Genomic DNA, 18,164 nt, shown 5'->3' on the forward strand with positions numbered 1-18,164 from the left:
GTGAAGGCCAGGGCCCCAGGAATTCCCATGCGGGTAGACAATGACCTTCACACAGTCCCCTTGCTGACCTTGCTTGATTGGGTTCCACTCCAGTACCGGCAGTGAAGTGGGTTACCGGTAGCTTTAGCCAGAAAACTCTCTGTTTTACCCTCCCTTCTCCCCACACATCGCTTCTCCAGCTTCTCGTGAGTTTCAGGGCAAAGTTGCAGGTGCTTTGGGTGGTGGGCTCTGCCCTGGGTCTTCTCTCCCAGCAAAACAGGCTGGACTGTCAGCTTTCCGGCTCCATCACGTCATCTCTGAGCGCCACGTTCCCTTGGCTGTGGCCCACATGCCCCATGACTCCACGCTTGTGGGCACCCTCTAGACTCAGCCTGACTTGTGCCTGGGTGCACCCTTCCTGCCAGAGTGGGCAGTCAGACCTTGGTTGCGGATTAGTTTTTCCTCATTTCTCCCTGCACTGGGCAGGCCTGCCCTAGATCCCTGCCACTCTCCCCCCAGGGTCTCCCAGCATGCCTTGCAGCTGGCAGCAGCCACCACCTACTACCTCTTGCTTTGCCATGAGGACCCATCCACCCCAGAGGCTGTGTGATTTTCCTGCATCTCCATTGGCTGAGCAGCACCTAGGACCCCATATAAAGACTCTCTCCTTAACTTCCGGCCTTGGAGGTGTGGCTTCCCTCCCTGACTCACTCCCCAGGCCGCCCATCTCACACATGAAAACCTGGGCTGTGAAACTTGCCTTGTCTCAAACCCCACATTGAGCACCGTCTCACGGTGGGACCATGCCTTGGAAGGGGTGGAACTTTGCTAGCAGCCCTTCTGGGAGCTGTTTCCAGCTTCCCCAGCCCAAGAGGCCCCTCTCCTCCTTATCGGTGGCTTTGTTCCTTCCCATGGGGGAAGTAAGAGATGGAAAGAAAGAGGTGGCTCAAGGTGTGATTCAGCACAAAGAAGCTCCCTGCCCACCTCCTTCCACACCCCCAAGACAGCCCTCAGTCACAGTCCCCCAAGGGCAGAGCCCTAGAGCATCCTGTTGCTGTTTTGCAAGTCTTGAGTGATAATTATATGTATAAAATTTGACTGCTTAAACTGCTCAGGATTAATCGGTACCAACACACAGAAACGCGCCTTGCCTGTAATTAGCCATTCCCTGGCAAATGCATTTTGTAAAATAGCACTTGATTTTAATAACAGGCTGTTAGTATTAGAACACTGTGCCCATTTTGTTTCAAATTGTCAGAGAAGCCCCCTTGCTCTGGTGCCCCTGCCTCTGCTCCCAGGTGCTTTGGGCTCTGAGATCCTGGTTGGGGGCCCCGGCACCCCTGAGAGAGGGTTTCTTAGTGGTGTCTTCCATCCAGACCCTTCTAAGCCTCTCCCACCCCACCCTCCATCCTCTCAGGGTGCACCAAGATCTCAGCTGCTGGCAGAACAGAAGTGAGAATCACAGCCCTTCTCATCAGAGTGCTCCCTCCCGTCCTCCTCTCGTCTCCCTCTCCTCCACACACCCCCTTCTTGCACTTGCCTGCCTCCCCTTCTCTCCTCTCCCTCTGGCTCCAGGGCTCTCTGTGCCCCAAGTTCTGTCTCTCTCCAGTGGACAGCTGGGATGACAGCAGCTCTGCATCTTTGAAGGCCTCAGCGGGTCTGTCTGTCCCCGCCTCCCTCCGTTCCTCTCTGGCTTTCTCATTGCCTCTCCCTGTCCAGGTCGCTATTGTTTCCAAGGTGGGAGTGGGCAGAAGGGACCGGGGCTCTAGTGCGGTGGTTGCCTGCCCCTCTATCTCCACCCCTGCCTCCAAAGGCCCCTCTCCAGACAGGCGCTGTCTGGACACTCCATATCAGCACGGAGCCAGCTGCCTGTCCTCAAGACAGCATGGCTAGGTGAGGGACCTTTTTGATTGGGGGCCGGGGCAAGAAAGAAAGTCTAAGCTGCCTCTGGTTGGGTTGGACAGATGACCTAGTGGTGGGGTAGGACCCAAGGCTGCAAGGAAGGGCACCCCCCCACCCCCAGCCTCCTGCAATAGCAGCTTACCCCAGCCATGTCTCCTTCCCGCTTACCCCCATCCCCAGAACTGACCCTCCTCCTGTTTCCCCACAGCACCCCAGCCCAGTTGCCCAAGCTGGAGACCAGGGCCTCATCCTTGGTTCCTCCATCCTGCCCCTCCCTTTCAGTCCGTATCCAAAAGCTGTCCATCGTCCACCCGCTCCGTCACTGCTCTGAGTCAGAAATGCTGCAGCGTCTCTCCTCTTGGCTGGCCTGCCTGCCTTCTGCTCAGCAGTTCTCATGGCTGCCAGAGGGTTCTGTCTAAAATTAGAGCCAGGTCTCATCATCACACTGCTTAACATCCTTCAAGAGGTCTCTGTCACCTCAGCATGAGACCCACCTCATCCACCTGGCCCGCCTGCCTTTGCAGCCTTGTCCCCCACATGCCCAGACATGCCAGGTTGCTCCCAGGACCACCATACCTTCATGTACACCATTCCCTCTGCCTGGAATGCGCTTCCCTGTCCCTTCTTATCTGAAAAATCCCAGTGCCTAGAACAGTGCTTGGCACACGGCATGCACTCATTTGGTGTTTGTCGAATGAGTGGTAGACCTTACTCATCGTCTAGCCTCAAATGTCTCCTCCTCTTCCATTTCTACCTGCCCTCGACTTGCCTGCACCTCCTGTGTGTTCTTAGGACAGCTTTATGTGTCACTTTTCTTACTTGAAATGGAAGCAGACCTGCTGTATCTGTCAGCTGCTGCTGAGTAACAAGCCACACTCACAGCCAGAGGCTAAAGCAGCAACGTTAAGCTGGCCGAGAGCAGCTCTGCTGTCATCTCGCATTCATTTCCTGGGACAGCAGGCTAGCCCAGGCATATCAGCCTGGCAGTGGCAGACACACAAAAAAGCCAGAGGAACTGGAAGGTGTCTTGAAGCCTCGGCTTGGAACTGGCACAGTGTCGTGTCACCCTGCTCTGCTGGCCAAAGCAAGTCAGATAGACAGATTAAAGTCAAGAGCGGGGCAGTACACGTGTCCCTTTGTGGGAAGCATTTCAAAGCAAAGAATATGAATATGGGGGGTTGGGTGGGTAGATTTGGGCCCCCCATCACTGAATCTCTGCTTATCAATATAGACAAGTCATTTCACCTGTCATTTCTGAACCTCAGTTTCTTATTTTTCATGGGGTTGTTATGAGAATTAAAAAAAACTCATTCGTTTATGTACTCAGTGCATGCTTATTGAGCACCTACTGTGTGTCAGATGCTGTCAGTACTGTGGAGTTATCAGGGAAAGACGATAGAAAATGACACCCACTGCCTGTCATCAAGCCTCTCGTCTACCAAGCACTTACCCTACATGGGACTCGAGGTTTATTGGACCAAGTCCCTGCCCCTGTTTGACGTCTGTAGTCAGTAGATCATTTGAGTGCAGATGAACAGGAAGTGACCTTAGCAATTTGCATTTAATTTGCTGTCCATCAGTTTCTCCCTCTGAAAAGTGGGATTAAAATAATTCTGGCTTCGTAGAGGAGCTGGAAGCACTTATCAAACAAACCAATATATATTGGCCATCAACCATGTGCCGGGCATTGAAGAGAGAGCAGGGGACAAAATAAAATCAGCACAGGGTCAAATAAGATGCTGCATGAAACTGCACAGCACAAGCCTGAGTTCACAGCACACACTGAATGTTTACAACTGTGCCTATTGCCCTCAAGTCCAAATGCTGTCGCTTGACCAATGAAATAACTGAGGCTCAGAGAGGGCAAGAATTCACCCAAGATCACACAGCGGATTAGGAACAGGGTTGGGACTAGAAACCAGGTTGCCTGATGCCCAAGCTCCATGTATTTCACCACCCACTTCTACTTGGAGAGAGGTCAGCTGGGAGATGAGGGGTTGGCACAGAGAGGGTGGGAGGTAGGGGAAGACCAGCTTGATCCACCCTTGCTCTCCTCTTGGCACTTGAGTGATGCAATTTCTGTTGTCAACGCCCAATTGTCCACACTAACAGAGCAGAGATAATCCCCAAGTGCAGCTAATCGCATCAACTGTTCTCCCCAGACCCATGACATTGTGCCATCGTGTGAGGACTGCTGCTGGGTGTGTGTGTGTATGTGAGGGGAGGTCACTCACTGACACCCCTAAGCAGGCTTTGGACAGAGTGATATTGAAATGAGCCTCCTTGTTTCAAATGCCTCTGCACAGGGAGAGGTGGGGAGCATCCTTGGTGGGAGATCCTGGCTGGGATGATGGTGCCCAAGATGACCAGGGAGATCCGCGCGAGAGCTGGCTCTGCAGGTAGAAGGGAGTTTAAGACCTTTCTCTGCCCTTGTCCAGGATCTGTAGCAGAGACCAGGGCCTGACACTCTACTCTGATTGAAACTCACATGGTGCAACGTGCATTTTGTCTTAAGAATCTGAGATTGGGGTCAGTGGAAAGGTGTGTCCTATAGGAGGGATCTGCCTCCACATCCTGAGCTTTCTGTGTCTTGAAGGGCTTAGGTCCTCCACCTGAGAACCGAACCTTCATTCCCCCTGTGTCACAGATAGAACTAACCTGCTACAAGGTGGTGGAGACAGCCTGTCAAATCAATCCAGTAGGTTTAGGTTGGCACCTTGGGCCTGACCCTGGGGGTGTGGAGGAAGGCGGTCAAGAGGAATGGGGCCAGTTCTCTTATCAGAACACCTGGGAGACCAAATCTTTTAGTCACTGGCAGGGAAGTTGCATCCCAGCAAGAGCTAGAATATAAACCCTGTGCAAAAAGGCACTGTTGTTGTTGTTGTTGTTTTTTATAAGCAGGCTTCTTCATAACATACATCCTGAGCACCCAGAAGAGGGCTTGGTGCATAGAAGCTGCTCAATAACAAAAAAATGTGGTGGGAGGAACCCATCATAGATGAGCGAAAGGGCTCCTTCCCTGCCCTTTCCTCAAAGAGGAGATATAGAGAGATGGAGGTATCTTCCCAAGGCTCAGACTGGGGACTCATCCATCCCTGGCCCCTTGGGGGTGACTGTTTCTCTCCTGGTCACCCCTTAATCTTTCAGGAACCTGGAGACTTGAGTGGGAGCAGTCCATGACCAGCGTGGGGTGTGTGTGAGAGACAACTGTGTGTGAAAGAAGTGGGGAGGCCCTGCACCACCACGTGTCTGCAAGACAGTGGGCCGATGCTAGGGGAGAAGCCCTTGGGTGGGTAACTTTCTAATTAGGGAAACAGGTGATTGCCCAGTGATTCCTACATTATATCAGGTGACCCCTTCCTGCCGTCCCACAGTGTGTGACAAGCTTCCTCTGCTGCCCCCAGATGAGACAAGGCTGCATCCTTCTTTGACCAAGCATCCTTGTTCCTGTTTCTTTGTGAATATGTTGGTCCCTGGGAAGCTTTCTTGATGACCTTCCCAGGCCTAACTTGGTAGAAATGATTTTGGTGGAAATACTAACAGTTCAGTTCAATTGCTCACTCATGTCTGACTCTTTGCAACCTCATGGACCGCAGCACTCCTGGCTTCCCTGTCCATCACCAACTCCTGGAGACTGCTCAAACTCATGTCTATTGAGTCAGTGATGCCTTCCAACCATCTCATTCTCTGTCGTCCCTTTCTCCTCCTGCCTTCAATCTTTCCCTGCATCAGGGTCTTTTCCAGTGAGTCAGTTCTTCACATCAGGTGGCCAAAGTATTGGAGTTTCAGCTTCAACATCAGACCTTCCAATGAATATTCAAGACTGATTTCCTTTAGAATGGACTGGTTTGATCTCCTTGCAGTCCAAGGGACTCTCAAGAGTCTTCTCCAGCACCACAGTTCAAAAACATCAATTCTTCTGCAATCAGCTTTCTTTCACATCCATACATGACTACTGGAAAAATCCATAGCTTGACTAGATGGACATTTGTTGGTAAAGTAATGTCTCTGCTTTTTAATATGCCATCTAGTTTGGTCATAGCTTTTCTTCCAAGGAGCAAGCGTCTTTTAATTTCATGGTTGCAGTCATCATCTGCAGTGATTTTGGAGCCCAAGAAAATAAAGTCTGTCACTGTTTCCATTGTTTCCCCATCTATTTGCCATGAAGTGATTGGATCAGATGCCATGATCGTAGTTTTCTGAATGTTGAGCTTTAAGCCAACTTTTTCACTCTCCTCTTTCACTGTCATCAAGAGGCTCTTTAGTTCTTCACTTTCTGCCATTAGAGTGGTGTCATCTGCATATCTGAGGTTATTGATATTTCTCCCAGCAATTTTGATTCCAGCTTGTGTTTCATCCTGCCTGGCATTTTGCATGATGTACTCTTTATATAAGTTATATAAGTAGGGTGACAATATACAACCTTGATGTACTCCTTTCTCTATTTGGAACCATTCTGTTGTTCCATGACCAGTTCTAACTGTTGCTTCTTGACCTGCATACAGATTTCTCAGGAGGCAGGTCAGGTGGTCTGGTATTCCTAGCTCTTTAATAATTTTCCACAGTTTATTGTGATCTACACAGTCAAAGGCTTTGGCATAGTCAATAAAGCAGAAGTAGATGTTTTTTCTGAAACTCTCTTACTTTTTTGATCATCCAATGGATGTTGGCAATTTGATCTCTGATTCCTCTGCCTTTTCTAAATCCAGCTTGAGCATCTGGAAGTTCACGGCTTGGAGAATTTTGAGCATTACTTTGCTACCATGTGAGATGAGTACAATTGTGCTATAGTTTGAGCATTCTTTAGCATTGCCTTTCTTTGGGATTGGAATGAAAACTGACCTTTTTCAGTCCCATGGCCACTGCTGAGTTTTCCAAACTTGCTGGCATATTGAGTGCAGCACTTTCACAGCATCATTTTTTAGGATTTGAAATAGCTCAACTGGAATCCATCATCTCTACTATCTTTGTTGGTAGTGATGCTTCCTAAGGCCCACTTGACTTCACATTCCAGGATGGCTCTAGATGAGTGTGAGTGATCACACCATTGTGATTATATGGGCCATGATGATCTTTTTTGTATAGTTCTTCTGTGTATTTTTGCCACCTCTTCTTAATATCTTCTGCTTCTGTTAGGTCCATACCTTTTCTGTCCTTTATTGTGCCCATCTTTGCATGAAATGTTCCCTTGTTATCACTAATTTTCTTGAGCTCTCTAGTCTTTCCCATTCTATTGTTTTCCACTATCTTTTTGCATTGATCACTGAGGAAGGCTTTCTTTTCTCTCCTTGCTATTCTTTGGAACTCTGCATCCGTATGGGTATATCTTTCCTTTTCTCCTTTGCTTTTCACTTCTGTTCTTTTCTCAGCTATTTGTAAGGCCTCCTCAGACAGCCATTTTGCCTTTTTGCATTTCTGTTTCTTGGGGATGGTCTTGATCCCTGTCTCCTGTACAATGTCACGAACCTCCATCCATAGTTCTTCAGGCATTCTGTCTATCAGATCTAATCCCTTGAATCTACTTCTCACTTCCCCTGTATAATCATAAGGGTTTTGATTTAGGTCATACCTGAATGGTCTAGTGTTTTTCCCTACTTTCTTCAATTTAAATCTGAATTTGGCAATAAGGAGTTCATGATCTGAGCCACAGTCAGCTCCCAGACTTGTTTTTGCTGACTCTATAGAGCTTCTCCCTCTTTGGCTGCAAAGAATATAATCAATCTGACTTTGCTATTGACCATCTGGTGATGTCCATGTGTAGAGTCTTCTCTTGTGTTGTTGGAAGAGGATGTTTGCTATGACCAATGTGTTCTCTTGGCAAAACTCTATTAGCCTTTGCCCTGCTTCATTTTGTACTCAAAGGCCAAATTTGCCCATCACTCCAGGTGTTTCTTGCCTTCCTACTTTTGCATTCCAGTCCCCTATTATGAAAAGGACATCTTTTTTGGGTGTTAGTTCTAAAAGGTCTTATAGGTCTTCATAGAAACATTCAGCTTCAGATTCTTCGGCATTAGTGGTTGGGGCATAGACTTGGATTACCATGATATTGAATGGTTTGCTTTGGAAACAAACAGAGATCATTCTGTCATTTTTTAGATTGCATCCAAGAACTGCATTTCAGACTCTTGCTGATTATGAGGGCTACTCCATTTCCATTTCTTCTAAGGGATTCTTATAGTAGATATAATGGTCATCTGAATTAAATTTGCCCATTCTAGTTCATTTTAGTTCACTGATTCTTAAAATGTCGATGTTCACTCTTGCCATCTCCTGTTTGACCATTTCTAATTTACCTTAATTCATGGACCTAACATTCCAGTTTCCTAAGCAATATTGCTGTTTACAGCATTGGACTTTACTTCCATCACCAGTCACATCCACAGCTGGGCGTTGTTTTCTCTTTGGCTCTGTCTCTTCATTCTTTCTGGTGTTATTTCTCCACTCTTCTTCAGTAGCATATTGGGCACCTACTAACTTGGAAAACCACAATCACAAAAAACTAATCAAACTGACCACATGGATCACAGCCTTTCTAACTCAATAAAACTATGAGCCATGCTGTGTAGGGCCACCCAAGACGGATGGGTCATGGTAGAGAGTTTTGACAAAACGTAGCCCACTGGAGAAGGCAAACCACTTCAGTATTCTTTCCTTGAGAACTCCATGAACAGTATGAAAAGGCTAAAAGATATGATACTGAAAGATGAAGTCCCCAGGTCAGAGATACTAACAAGGGCTCAGGATCATCCAGCATCCATAGGCAACCCCAGAACCTTCCAGAGAAGTGTATGGAGCCAGATCATGCACCTTCTCCAATGCCAGGGAAAACCAGACTCACACCAGGCTGTGTCCAGCTCCTCCAGCCAGGAAGAGCTAGGTTTCTTAGTGTATGTTCCCTAGAAGTCAACCCTGAGACAAGATCTGAGTGTAAGCAGTTTATTTTGTAGCTTGGCTCAAGAAACACTGATGGGTGGTGTGGATGGAGGATGGCAAGACAGAGCAGGGTGTGCAGCCCAGAAGGGGTGGGTTTTCAAGTCAGTTTCCCCAGTGCCAACTCCAGCTTAATCCTACTGGGGAATCTAGCAATCCAGCAAAGACACGAGCCTCAGAATTGCACCTCCTGTGTGGTGAGTGAGCTGGGGTATTTATACTCTTCTCCAGAAAGCATTGGTTGAGGACCTCTTGCATTGGGGAAGGGGGAGGTGTTAATTTCCTGGCACTTTTGACCTACCATGTGGGCAGACAGAGTGGCTTTGGTACAAGAGAAGCCCTCAGGGAGAAAGATGCAGGTGCTGGCAGCTGGGATTCGGGCACTGTCGTGCAAAGGGCACGCTTCAGAGAGCTTCGGATCTCAGTGAGTGAAACTCCCCCAACCCTACCCCCAGCTCGTCTGTGCTTTTTGCAACAAATCCTTCTGAACCACATGTCCCACTCTTTTTCTTTCCATCACTGCTGATTGGAGCACAGTTTCAGCACCAGATCAGCATACAGTTTCCAGTCAGGAGTGAGGAAGGAGACACGAGCCACAGTGTGCATGAAATTCCCAGCGGCTTCCCCAAGCATCTCCCTGGGCCCCCTTCCTCCCTTCTCTCAGCGTGTGTTCCAAAAAAAAAGGCTCTTTTTAGCATGTGTCTGAGTGAGCCCAAATCAGGAAGGTAAGGCTGAAGTAAAAATAAACTCACTTAAGCAGGCCAAAAATAAATGGCTTTTGGATTATCTGCTGTTTTGGATTATGCTATCTCTGGGGAGAGTGACCGGTGCCTGCTGGGCTCACCTGCTGCAGGCTGACTGGGTTGGAGGCTGCCCAGATGGCCGGCCAGGTGGGGCTGCCATTGAGGAGTTCTAGAAACGGGACCTCAAGCCGGGGCAGGATGGGGGCGGACTGCACGAAGAGCACACACACACGGGAAATGGGAACTGCTTGGTATCATGTCCTTCGATCTGCTCTTTCTCCAGGAGGGTTCAGAAGTGTGAGGGTGTGGGGAGAGAGAAATGAAAAAGAGCTGTGTGGTCAGGTTAGTTTGACCACACTAGAACTGACAAGGTTGAAAGTGTCTTTACTGCAGATATCCTCAGATCCTTTACAATGCAAATCAGCGTTGTGTTTTTCCAAAAAAAGGAATGTGGTATACATAAATATGGGCTTCCCGGGTGGTGCTAGTGGTAAAGAACCCACCTGTCAGTGCAGGAGACGGAAGAGGCTCAGGTGTGATCCCTGGGTCAGGAAGATCCCCTGGAGGAGGAAATGGCAGCCCACAGCAGTATTCTTACCTGGAGGATCCCAAGGACAGAATAGCCTGGCGGGCTACAGTCTGTGGGTTGGACATAACTGGAGCGGCTTAACATGCATGCATGCATACACGAACGTAAACACTTACATATATTTTGTTTGTTTTTGCCCAAACTCTATAGATCATGAAAACCTTTGTTTCGCGCAGAGATCTTAGGCCTTGGGTGAGTACCCTGTGGAACATTCTCTGGGAATGCCTTTTGGCATTTTTCCAGAGCTTTTCATACCCCGTTTGCATCAAATCCTATTAAAAACAGAACACAGGACTTCATCACTTCTCAGCTTCAGATCCTCACGCTTTCCCGAGCATGTTGGGCAATGCGCAGATAATTTTAGCCTGGTTTAACCGGACCCTCATGAGCTAGCTACTTCTCTCATATCTTTTCTTGCTGGGCCCCCTATTCTTGGTAGCTCCTTGGGGTGACCCTGAGCTTGCTGACCCCTGGACCTTTGCACATATTGCTCCATGTGTCAGGAGGGTCTTCCCTCTAACCCCCTTTGGCTTAGTGAGCTCCTGTTCATGTCTCAAGACTCAGTCCAGCCATCACTCTGGGGACATTTTCCTTGATCTTGTCACCATCTAAGGAGGCCTCCCTGACCGTTCTTAAAATCACAACCCATGACCCCAGAGTGAACTCTTCCCCTCCCTCCTTGACTCTTATCTGTATTGTTACCTTATTTGTTTTGTGTGTCATTTGTGATCCATCTCTCATCTCCTGAACGTTGGCTCCAGGAGGGCAGGGACCACCATCCTTGTTGTTCTCCATTCACAAGGCTTAGTGCGGAGTAGATGCTCAAAAATATTTGTTAAGAGACAGGATATAGTAAGCACTTCCTCCGCTGTTCTGCCTTGATCACCTCAATGCACAATTGTTATATCCATACAAGACTCAGGGCTGCAAACAAATAATTGCCCCAGCTCCCTGGCTTCTCAGGGGCAACTGTTCTGGGCCCCGCCTCTTGATCCCAACAGCTGGTAAGTCTCTGCCACTACAGACTTGCTGAATGAACCGCTGTTATGAGCATTATCTGGATTTTTATAAACAGAGAAGCCAGCTCTCCTCTTGGCTAAGCAGGGAGACAGCAGACTGGATCTTGTGACCAGTCTGACCCTGTTCAGCCCAGGGCACTCTGTCTTCATTGCTCTCTCCTCTCCCTGGCTTACTGTTGTCCCACAACTCAGGGATACTGACTGTAGTTAATTTTTTTCCTGGGCAGAAACCTGCAGGGATGGTCTCTCCTTAGAGGCTCTGTGTAAAGGGTGAGGTCCTGGTGTCCTCCAGGGGGGCCTTTCTTATCCCACAGTGGCTCAGACAGTGGGTCCAGGAAGCTTTGGGGCCTGGTGAAGTCTCAGGAGGGATCCAGGGTCTGTTCTGTGCATTTTCAATGCACCAAGGGGGAGAATCCAACAGCGCTGAACTAGGGCCAGAACCGGGGTTGGGGACCTGGCCCCGGGGGTATAGATCGTCTCTGCCACTAGGGTGTGTCCAGGATATTGAAGGGGATACAATACGGCATGGAACCTAAGGCTTCTTTAATTAGAAGATGGACTGTTATTTTTCATATGCCTAAGAAAGTCATGCTGCTGCCGATTAAACTTTGACATGGCATTGACTAAGACTCATTCCAGTTTCAGAAATGTTAAGAAACATCTGAGGGTTGTTGAAATGTGGCATCCTTACTCACAGGAAATGGGGGCAGCAGAAGGTTAAGTAGACACCTGGGCAGAAGAGAAGGATGACTCGAGGTCTTGGGTTTGCAAGAGGCACAGAGGTTGGTTCTAATCTCGCCAACCTCCCCTTAGGGAAGTGTGCAGGAGAGTCTCTTCATGGGGCTGGGGACCCTGGTTAGTGCACGGGAAGCTGGCCGGGGTGGGCGTCCCTGCCGTGATTATCTAGCTCCTAAGGGTCCAGAAGCCTGACATCAGCACCAGGCTGCTTCTCTCTGGGGTTCTGTTGACTCAGGGCTTCCAAAGTGACTCTTAAAGGCCCTTCAACCACCCACTCTGCCATTGCCTGTATAGCCGCCCTCCAGGTCCCTCCCTCGCCTGTTTTTCCCCTTCATTCCCCCTCCTTTCTCTCTGTCTCTTGTTCTTCCTTCTTGTCAGTGATGGATGTAATACTCTGAAACCTATCTGCTACTGCTAAGTCGCTTCAGTCGTGTCTGACGCTGTGCGACCCCATGGACTGCAGCCTACCAGACTCCTCCACCCATGGGATTTTCCAGGCAAGAGTACTGGAGTGGGTTGCCATTGCCTTCTCCGCTTTGAAACCTATACCCTTGTATTATTTCTGCTTTATAGAAAACCCTGCCTCTGGCTGGGAAGGGTCATCATATGAAAACCTGGGATCACGATAGTACACCTCCATTCTTCCCCTCATCTCCCTTCTCCTCTGCTGGGAGCTGGCCGCATCTCCACCGCCCCACACCTGGTCCTCACAGTCACCTTCTCAGTAGTCGCTTCCTCTCCTATCTGCCCTTTGGGCTTCCTGGACCACAGTTCATGCCTCCTCTCGAAACCCCACAGCACCTCCCTGTGACCCTGGCCTCTCACAGACAGGAAGGAGATGTTCTCCGGGCAGAAAACAAGCTCCAGAGCCAGACCAGCCTGCATTCAAGTCCCCTTGGGCCTTATGAGTTGTATGAATGTGGATCAAGGTACCAACCCTCCCACTGCCCCTACTTCCTGTGGATCACAGGGCCACATTCCCAATGCTAAGATCTTTATTTTAACATCTCTGAGATTGGAACGCCTGCGACAATCCATGACATGTCAAAGTTTAAAAAGCCGCGACATTTCTTTCTTGGGGCTACCAAAATTAACAGTCCATTTGCTAAAGAGCCTTAGATGTGATGAAATGTTGTAATGTCTACTCCAAGGGTTGTGAGGATTCAATTACATAACACATGAAAAATTCTCATCACAGGCCTGGCATGTAATAGGTACCCCCCAAATGTTGCTATAAATGTTGCCGCAAGAGTAGACTCCATCTGACCTTCTGGTTTTCCCCAAGGTCTCCCCTCAATGACCCCATCAGTGGGCATGATGACTCTGCTGTTTGTGCCCTCCTGCACTAGGCCCCATTTGCCCATTTTCTCCCCATCCCCTGGGATTCCCACTCATCTCCTGTTCACCTACATTAATCAGCTCTGCCGTTCCTTGTTGCAAAAAGAGAATCCTGGCTACACCTAGGCTTGCCCTTGCTAATCTGTAGTTCGCCCCACCCTACCCAGTTTTAACCCGGGCGTCTGGACAACTCTCCTCTATTTCTGCGGTAAATCTCATCTTCATGCTGCTCTTCAGAGCTGAGAGCCCTGTCATCATTACACACTTACTCCTGAACCCTGCCTGCTTATGGCCCAGACATGAATAGATCATCAACGTGGCCGCCCAATCTGAAAGAGCATCTCTGTCTGCCCTTGACCCTGCTTTCATTTCCTCCAGCACGTTGCCCAGCCTGGCATCCTGAGCATATGTTTGTGGGTTTTGTTTTTTTTTAATTGGCTTCTCATGCTGGACTGTGAATTCCCTGGGGCGGTGGCCTGTCTACTCATCACTGCACCCGGGCACCCAGCCCGAGGCCTGGAGTGATGCAGGTGCTTGATAAATGTTCATGGGATTTATATGCATTTTTCTTGCTTACCGACCAGGGATTGCAAATGTTTGCAGAATGGATATGCATTTTCTTCTCCTGTGACTGGTTTGTTGATCACCTGAGGGCAGACGGTTTGGGGGCAGGGGTGGGACTGGTGACTCAGCTTCCCGCAGATTGAAGCTCCCATGTCAGGACAGAGGCGGGGGCTCCAGACAATGGGGAGGAACTCACTGGAGTCTCCAGCCTTACCTGGCTTGATGCTAGTCTCATCTCAAAATACCTTCCTGGTGGAGGAGGAGACTGAGGCCTGGGAAATCAAATTATGTGCTCTAGGAATGTGGCTTCCAAACTTCTCTGACACGTCCTATGGTAATACATGCAACTCACATCTCACATCTATACTTGCCTCCTACTCTGTACAACACTCTATTTTCTGTGCCATTTTACTCCACTTTCTGCTCTTTCATTATGTTTTTTTTTTTTTTAATGTTTATTTATGGCTGTGCTGGGTCCTTGTTGCTGCATGCAGGCTTTCTCTAGTTGTGGACAATGGGGGCCACCCTCTAGTTGCAGCGTACAGGCTTCTCATTGCAGTGGCTTCTCTAGGCTCGCGGATGGTTGTGATGCGCTGGCTTTGTTGCCTTGGGTGTGTGGGATCTTCCCGGTGCAGCTGTTAAGTTGCTTCAGCTGTGTCTGACTCTTTGCAATGCTAGGGACTGTAGCCCACCAGCGTCCTCTCTCCATGGGATTCTCCATGGCAAGAATACTGGAGTGGATTGCCATGCCTTCCTCCAGGGGATCTTCCTGACCCAGGGATGGAGCTTGGCGTCTTTTATGTCTCCTACGTTGGCAGACAGGTTCTTTACCACTAGCGCAACCTGGGAAGCCCAGGGATCCCACCAGGGATCACACCGTTGTCTCCCGCATTGCAAGGCAGAGACAACCACTGGACCACCAGGGAAGCCCTCATTACGTCTTAATGCCAGACACAAGCCACTACACCAAGTTTATGACCCACAGATGAATCATGACCCTCACTCTGGGAAACGTGGCCCAGTGTCCCCGAGCTACCTGGTGTGGAGAGTGACCGTCCACTCAGACTTGCTGGACACAAAGCCTGTGCTCTGTCCAGTGGGCAGTCCCACCCGGGAGACCAGGGACAAAAACTCACGATTATGAAGAGAGAAGATTATTCTTAGAAAGGAGCTGGGTGGTTCCATCAGAGCTGGGGAAGGAAGAAGTGCAGGTGCGCCCTTATGGGCTGGGTCATTCCAGAAGAGAGAGCCCGCTTTGTAGGTAGGAGGCTCTCTGAAAAGTGTGCTGACTGAATGAGTGAGTGAATCCCCCCTACATCCCCACACACCTCCAGCACAGATCCTGCTGGTGGAGAGAGAATCTGGCACACTGGTTGCTGTGGTCCTTAGAAGGAGGGGAAAAGTCCGGAAGTGGAAGAAGACCTGGAAATCATCTTGTCCACTCATCACTGCATGGCAGTGGGAACTGAGGTCCAGAGAGAAGCCATGGCCTGTCCGAGATCACGCCTGGGTCTCTGGTAGAGCCGCAGCTGGGAACGGCCATGCACTGGCTCCCAGGCTGGTGCTGAGACCGTATGGTGAATGGGGAGAGTCTAGACTTTGGGGACTAGAACACAGTGCTTCTGATATGACTCTTCCTGTCAGTTATGATGGTGTCTTTGAGCATTTACGGGGTGCTAACTGCCTGCTGAGCACAGCTTTCAATGTCTTACATGTAGTAAGCCCTTTGCTCCACGTGCCAACCCTAGAAATAGGTCCCCTTATCAATCCAGGTCTCCTTCCATTGCAGGGCTTTCCAGGGAGGAAACTGAGGCACAGAGGAGTAAAGCGGCTTGCTCTCAGTGGCCCACTAGTTCGTGGTGGGGCAGGGATTTAAGCTCCTGCTGGAGGCATGGTAGGGGAAGCAGAGGCTCTCTGAGCATAGGCAAAATACCCAGGTCCCCTCAGGTGGGTCTCCCTCCCCCTCTGCAGGTCAGACCCCTCCAGAGACCTCCACCCCTCCTGCCTCTGATGGCTGCAGAGGGAGAGGGACCGGGCTGAGGGGGCGGCTCAGTGCAGGAGGCTGTGGGGTCGCAGAGGGGGCCCTGGAGTGGCGCAGGGCAGGAAACCCGAGCCTGGCTCCACCCCTTCCCCATGGAGTGTCCTTGGGCAGGAAACGCCATAGCTGTACTATGTAGTACTACGGCTAGTACAATAGCCAGTGGTACTAGGCGCCAGCACCGTGCTTGGATCATCAGATCCAGGACTAGGAGGTAGTGGTGGGTACTCAGAGGATGGGAAACTAGTCCCAGGTGACAGCTGGGTCAGGACAGAGCCAGGTGTGGGCACCAACTTGACCCAGCTCCCGAGCCTCTGCTCTCCCCACACTGGTGCTGAACTGCAGGCTAGTGACCAGCTCTACACCCCAGCTTCCCCACCTTTCCAGTGGGACGGGGTCTCCCACCTTGAGGACAGTTATGATCACCATCAGGCGTCTGGCTTCTAAAAGACTCTTATTCATCTTACTGTCATCATGGCATCAGAATCAGAATGCCTGACTCTGAGTTGTGGCTCAAGGTTTAATCAGATTCAGATAGGATCTGCAAGTTTTCAGGGGCTTCACGTTTCATGAGTAGATCATTAAGAGTCCACTAGAGGCAAAACCAAAAAGACAAGTCAAAACAAGACGGCCCAGCGCCTTCTTGGCTGGTGCAGTGTGCCAGCATTTTCTCCTTATTTCCTCTTCAGAGCAGCAAGTGAGAAGCATCATCCTGCCCAATTTTCAGATAAGAAAACCAAGGTTCAGAGGGTCTGAAGAATCTGCTCACCCCTAAGAGAGGCCGTATGGTGTTGGAGGACCCTTCTTCCAGCCGGCTCTGTGTCTCTTACCTTCTCTGAGATGGAGCCTGTCTCAGCAAGCCGTCATGAACATGAGAGGGGATGCTGTGCGTTCAGGGTGTATGCGTGTCTGACACAGAGCAAGCACTCAGTAAATTGTAGTGTTCAAAATTCCATCTGTGTTCCATTAGGGTACAGAAGACGAGGTGGGGAGATATCCCTCTTTAGATCATGAACTAAACCAGGCTACATGAGTCTGACACAAGGAGGAGCTGGAGGCATTGGGGAGCAGTTATTAAGAGCCAGCCAGGTGTGAGACGAGTCCAGGCTCTTTGGGTCTAGCAGAGATCCTGAGCAGAGCCTTGCAGGCGTCAAATCCTGGCTCCCAACTCCAAATCCAGGGCCCACGGTATCCCCACAACACAGGGAGTCAACTTGAATCATTACCATTAAATACCATCAGCTGGCTTATCAGGGTCATTTTTTGTTTTTCCTTTCAGCTGTACCACGCAGCATGCGGTATGTTAGCTTCCCAACCAGGAACTGAACCCACGTGCCACGCAGTGGAAATGTGGAAATGTTAACTACGGGACCACCAGGGAGGACCCAAGGCTGTGTTTTTAAACCTAATAGTGGTACCTTACGTGTTGTGGGCTCAGATAGTAAAGAAGTTACCTGCAGTGTGGGAGACCCTGGTTCAATCCCTGGGTTGGGAAGATCCCTTGGAGGAGGAAATGGCAACCCACTCCAGGATTCTTGCCTGGAGAATTCCATGGATAGAGGAGCCTGGTGGGCTACAGTCCCCGGGGTCCCAAAGAGTCAGACACGACTGAGCGACTAACACTTTCACTTTAACGTCTGGGTCACTTGGGCCCCCTCACATGTCTAGACATCTTGGGGCTCTCTGGAGAGTCACAGCTGGGACCTCTGATGCCTGTTAGGAGGCATGAGGTTAAGATGGAGGTGGGGGTTGAGAAGACGAATGATCCCCGTGAGAAGTGAAATCCCACAGCCAGCCCCACCGAGAGCTACCCTAGAAGCCCTGCCGAGGCCGCCTGCCTGGTGATTCCACAATGGCGCCCAGTCAGTCAAGGCCCCAGGGAGTGCTGTGATCTCTTCCCTCTTCCCACCTGGGCAAGGGGAGGCTTTTGTGCGGCAACTTCCCGATTTCACATTTTAATTTTCAAAAAGGAAATAAATTCTCTCCAGCCAAAGCTGTAATTGATTCTGGAGTTGTGACTTTATCATGCAAATGGTTATTTGTGGACTTTTAGGAACCTGCGTCATGGAGCGAAATTACATACTTAGAGACTTCTGAAGCCATGGATTAAGGTCCCAACAGATCCTAATGATTCTCTGGGTGCCATTAGGGTATAACGTGAAAATGCATATTTAGAGGATGATTAAAAAGCCAATGAGCACGCACGGTGAAATTCCTTGTGGGAAGTGGTGATTAGACGCACTGTGAGGCCATTTTCTCATGTTAGGGAGCTCAGTGACCAACATTTCCGCCTTGCCCCCTGCCCCCACAGAGCCCAGCGAGGC

The sequence above is a fragment of the Oryx dammah genome, unplaced genomic scaffold, assembly GCF_014754425.2.
Source record: "Oryx dammah isolate SB20612 unplaced genomic scaffold, SCBI_Odam_1.1 HiC_scaffold_11, whole genome shotgun sequence".
In the NCBI taxonomy this organism is placed as follows: domain Eukaryota; kingdom Metazoa; phylum Chordata; class Mammalia; order Artiodactyla; family Bovidae; genus Oryx; species Oryx dammah.